The following is a 6000-nucleotide window of genomic DNA, read 5'->3' on the forward strand; positions in this document are numbered from 1 at the left end:
ATGAATCAGTAAGCAGGATTACCAGTTAAGAATGAAAGACAAGATCCAATAGAAGTTGGAGAGCTGCAGGTTTCATCGCTTTGCTGTCCTGCTCCACTCCCAGTTCTAATTCGAGAGGAGAGATGGGCAACTTCTGATGACTTGAACAGATTAAAAATAAGCTGGAAAGAAGCTTTGACAGGGCAGAGATGCAGTGACATTGAAACAGATTCCTGGAGATTTTTGATCCATGTACATGTGATGCATTAAGCCTAAAACAAGAGTTACATGTTGTTTTAATTGTCCCCCCAAAAATCAGACTCCTCTTCCTTGGCTATTTGCACATTTTGGGAGTGCCGTCAAAAAAATAAAAACAGATTTTTTTTTTCTGCTCAACCATCTCCCCTTAGCAAACTGCCACAATTTTCCATTCTCCAATAGCATGTTGCTTTTTTTTCTACAGATCTTTCCATGCCTAAATATTCTCAGTCAATCTATGGCAGTGTCTCCCTACCTAAGCAATTTTATGATATGTGGACTTCAAGAATTCTCCAGTGAACATGCTGGCTGGGGATTTCTGGGAGTTGAAGTCCACACACCTTAAAGTTGCCAAGGTAGAGAAACACTGATTTTGCCCCTGAAGAAATTCCTGAAAGATTTAATGACTGATATTTTCAGTAAAATTCGCCATAATATTCTGGGACTATTTTGAATACCCTCTCATTTGGATTTACTGACAATGGCCATTCCCCTCTAAGAAATCATCTTCAGTATTACTGCGTTTGGATATTGCCCCCAACACTGCTTGGTTTGAAGAAATGCCTAATAAATAAATACAATTACAGTGTATTTTATTTACTGTGTGAAACTGAGGATTACATTTAGGTCGACAAGAAACCTTTAATTGGAAATGATTATTTTTATTTATATAAATCTTAATGTATATATTATTTTATATGCTGCTCCATTTCTAAAGGCTCTTGTGTTTCTTGACCTGTGGGATTTGGTAGCATCATAGACCATTCATCATGAAAACATATAGCTTCATACAAATATAACAAATACACTGCCCGGAACTCTTCCCTGAGGGAGATGGGTGGTTTAGAAATAGGATGGATGGATAGAGAGATAGATAGATAGATAGGTAGGTAGGTAGGTAGGTAGGTAGATAACCCAGAAACAATTAGCATATTCAGAACTGGTGTCAGCATTTGACATTTTGAGTCATCATCATCCTCATCAGGTCTTGTGCAGAGCTCATTGGGCAGTAAATGATTTGCAGTGATTTTGATCATTCACAACATCTTCAGCTTTGTCCCAAGAGACATTAATAATCTTAAGATCTTTAAGTGTTTGGCATTAGGTTTTCCAAGGCTGGCTAAGTTTCCTCTTTTGTCTAGGACAGGGATAGGGAACCTTGGCTCTTCTATGACTTGTGGACCTCAACACCCAGAATTCCTGAGTCAGCCATGCTGACTCAGGAATTCTGGGAGTTGAGGTCCACAAGTCATAGAAGAGCCAAGGTTCCCTACCCCTCCTCTAGGAGGTATCCATTGTAGTGCAATTTTTGGATGCCAGTCTTTAGGCATGTGTAAAGTATGAACAACAAATTGCATTCAACATTTATCCACAGCACTCAATAAGTGTTCCAAATCTGATCTTGGATTCTATATATAGTTTAAAGTAGCCACTTGTTAATGTCCCACAGTAATTTTGAACTAGCATCACCCTTAGGGCTTGCAGGAAGGGCAAAATCTAGTTAGTCAAACTTACTACTTGAAGTGATGATGAATAAGGCCATTGGGACTTAATGAATGAGGAATAGGCTCACCAGACATCTTTGTTTTAAATATAGAATGAGTTCCTAATACGTTAACTATGAGCCAATCTAATCTCTGGGAATCCCAACTCCCATCCCAAATGAATAAAGCAAATGCAGGACTACTAAAGTCTTTTTTCTATGAGTTGATATTTAAGAAAGAAAAAGAACCACTCCTGCAAAATAAATTATTAACAGCAATGGTTTAATATTACATATATAGTAGCTGAACAGGAACACAGCTTTGTACAAGGCAAAGTTTTATTGGACTGCTACAAGCTTTATAATTTCTTTCTTACTCTACGTAATGTTACAAGAAAATCTGTGATAATTTCCTCCACTTTATTTTGTCAAGTGGATAAGGCACCAGATTAAAAACCAGAAGACTGGGAGTTCTAGTCTTCTATTACGCATGAAAGCTGGCTGGGTGACTTTGGGCCAGTCACTCTCTCTCAGCCCAGCTCTCCTCATAGAGTTGTTATGGGGAAAATAGAAGGAGGAAGGAATAGTAGATACATTTGCCATCTTGGGTTATTTATACAAATAATAAAGGTGGGATTAAAAATCTGGAAAAAAAATCCACATATTTTATATAATATTTATACATTTCCATGAGAATATAGAATCTGAGTTTTATGATAAACATTTTATTGGAAGGAAAGACTTTGAAAATATACAAAAATTAGAAGTATTTTGGTGTTATTGTTTTTGTTGTGTTTGTGAAAGTGGAAAGACCAAATATCTTAAAATGGAGCACTGGTAAGGAGATACTTAGAGGAAATCCTTCAGCACTAAGCTCAACTCTTAGGTTTATTTGAGTAACTTTGGTAACTCCATTCATCACTGGATACAAGACTTTTCTTAAATCTAGTGATTTTGAGTCATTTTATTTGCAGTAATGGGTTCTGGTAGAGTTACAATAGATCCCTCTAATCTGACTGACTAGCAAGCTGGCTCAAGACATGCATATACAAGATATTCTTGGGAGTTTGGGAAAATGCCTTTAAACTTGATTGAATCATTCTAGCAGTGAGATAATTATCAAGCATGCAATTAGTGGTCACCTTTGCCAATTACCTAGGGAGATTTAGGTATAAAATAACATGCCTGCACAGTTGGCCATTGCTCATTTTCTCTGTCAAGATTTTTTTCACTATTTATGTAAATACAGACCTTTGTTTGCCAATAATTTTAATGGCATGGCAGGTAATCACAGACAAGTGAAGTATTTTGTCTGTCCTGTTCACAGTGTTTGGCTGTACACACAAAAAACCCAGCTCTCATGTGCATCTATAAATTTAAAGAAAGAAAAAAAATAACATCAGAATCAGTTTTTGTATCAGGCGACTCCTATGACAGAAATAATATGATAGACAAGAGAAATGGTTGCTACCTCTTCTGTTCCTTCCAGCAATTTAGGACCAATGTACTACTACAATTGTCTTTCTTGCTTGTAGAAAACTTCTATCCAGCGGGCACTCGAACTAAGAAGCAGCCAGTTAAATCATTCAGCTGATGGTCCCTGCTTGTTGTAGCAATAGAGCTTGTTGGAAATTCAGTGGTATAACAAGAATTTTTCAAGTCAAATGTTTCAAACTACAATTGGAAGAACTGAACCATTAAGACATAATTTTAATGACAACTTTCTATGTTGCAGTTGTGGGCCTTTATTGCATAATATTTCCAAATAATACAGGAGTACAGAGGGAATATAATCTGTTTCAGATCTATATACAGGTACAGTTTGGGTTTTCTAAACCAAATACATTATATGCAACTGATCCCTGACTGAAGTATACTGAAGAATTAGGAGGATCTTCAAATTATGCTCTCTCTCTCTCTCTCTCCACTTTGTGTCCACCCTCTCCCCAGGTTTGTTCTTCCCCTCTTCTTTGTGGTGAAGAATTTTTAAAACTTGCTGTTTGCTGTAGATACAACTTTTGTATTACAGAATTGCATGGGGATATAGTTTGGTTGAGGCACTGTGGTCTTTGTTGAAAAATGCATTTGTTAATAAAATGCATAATTCAGGTACTTTAATTTTGATAAATGTTTTTGAATTTATTTGCTTTATTTTTGTGTTGTTATTTGAGGAATGGGGATTTTGTGGATTTTTTTTTTGCTTCATCTTGGGGTTCAGTTTTCTCCATGTTTTTACAACAGTACGTGATTAGATAATGTAGATTTCCTAAACATGGGTAACTTGCATGACACTCTCAGTTCTGCAAAGAAATAGAAACATTTCTCTAATGATTGCTGCACCTATGATATTTTTAAATGGCCCTTTGAACTAATTGGTTCATTTTTTTAAAAAAAATCTTCCATTCAGATCTGCTTTTCATTGTAATTATGAACCATGCCCTGATTTGCCTCTCCTGTTATGTGCTCTGTGTAATAGATTGTGGAGAAGGTACCTAGAAAGCATTAAGTGGTTTTCCCTTCAATAATGTGATTTGTTCCAACTTTTGACTGTCTACATTGAGATTGGGTTGGTGGCCCTAATATCCTTGATGATTTGAAACTGTAAGAATTGTCCAGGTGTTGCTTATTAAATTTTTTGCAAGCTAGAGAATCTCTGATGTGGTTTTGCCTCTTATTGAGCAGTTTACCTTCATCTTCTGATGCTTTAATGTGGACTGAAAAGTTTGAATGTTTATGCTAGCTAATTAGTCCTAATGACTTAAATGGACTTTCATGGTCCATTCTAACCTCTCCACTGGTCAAACCTGATGACACTCCTGCAAAATTTCAACCTAGAAATTTTATAATGATAATTTGTCATAATCAAATTTTGGATAATGGCCAGTTTCCTTCTCTTACAGAGAGTTGTAACCCTGCATATTCTTACCTCCTAGGCCAGTATTAGTTCTAGATTTCTTTTTTTAGAATCAGGTTTAATGTCAAGGAACAAAAACTTGACACCTACTCTTAAAAAACTTAAGAGCAGGTGAAGTGGATCATTTTGCTATATGTTGCTATTGTGGTATAAAAAGCCTTAACATAAATGCAAATCTTATTTGATTTTCTCACCAAAAATAAGACACAGAAAAGAATCCAATCCTGAATTAAATCTACGAATATCATAAAAACCCAAATAATAAAAATGAGAAGTGGAAATGTTTGTGATATAATTGGACAAACAGATTCCTTGTTTCCAAGTTTCAACATGTTCAAATAATGTAATTTCTTCAAAACAATGGGCATTGTTCAAAAGAGGCAAACTATTGTATAATTCAAGCATATCTAAGAGTACTACATTTTCAAAGAACTTGGTAAATCATAATAAGCATTTTCTTTCAGGGCTTGTCAGAAGTAAAACTTCTCGAAATCATTCTAAGGAAAGAATAATTTTCGTTACAGATTTCTTATAACGAAACTTAGTTTTTGAGGGGGGAAACTCCAACATTTCTATGCCCATGCAATCAAATAAAGAATCTTGGCAGTTTGCATTGAAAAGATGGAAGTTAAGAATATCTACAGAAGATATAAAACTAAAGCAATACAAAAGTAAAGACTATGCAATATTATAAAAAAGGTAAGATACAGGTAGTCCTTGACTTACAACAATTCATTGAGTGACAGTTCAAAGTTACAACAGAACTGGAAAAAATAACTTATGACCATTTTTCACACTTATGACCGTTGCAGCATCCCCACAGTCATGTGACTTACATTTGGATGCTTGACGACTGACTCACATTTATGACGGTTGAAGTGTCCCGTAGTCATGTGATCTTTTGCAACCTTCTGACAAGCAAAATCAATGGGGAAATATGATTCACTTAACAACCATGTTACTAATTTAAGAACTGCAGTGATTCACTTAACGAATATGGCAAGAGAAGTCGTAAAATGGGGGACAAAACTCACTTAACAAACTCACTTGGCAACATAGATTTTGGGCTCAATTGTGGTCGTAGGTTGAGGACTACTTGTAAAGTACAGTTGGTAACTTCGCCTTTAATTAATGTACCAGTGTATCATCAAAAGATTTCTAAAAGCGAGCTACAGTGCAAAATTTAATAGGAGTATAACCAATACAGTTAGGAACGCATATAATAAAAATGACTGGACATTTTGCATTAAAAATTAAGGAGCCTGAAAATCTGCTGTTATTTGCACAGCATTCAATGACATTAAAACAAGTGAATTGTACCTCTGGACATGACCAGATTCACAACAGTGGGGTAAAATCAGTTGTG

General features: G+C 35.6%; 1 protein-coding gene across 1 annotated transcript in view; it reads left to right on the top strand.

Moving 5' to 3' along the window:
- TULP4 (TUB like protein 4) overlaps nucleotides 1-4370 on the top strand; it is an 87091-nt gene extending 82721 nt beyond the window's left edge. The window contains exon 16 of the mRNA XM_081314550.1: nucleotides 3256-4370. The gene's annotated coding sequence lies outside the window, so the exon portion shown is untranslated. The remainder of the gene's footprint in view (nucleotides 1-3255) is intronic.
- Nucleotides 4371-6000: the final 1630 nt, after the last annotated feature.

The sequence above is a fragment of the Vipera berus genome (genome assembly GCF_964194415.1).
Source record: "Vipera berus genome assembly, chromosome: 1".
NCBI lineage: Eukaryota > Metazoa > Chordata > Lepidosauria > Squamata > Viperidae > Vipera > Vipera berus.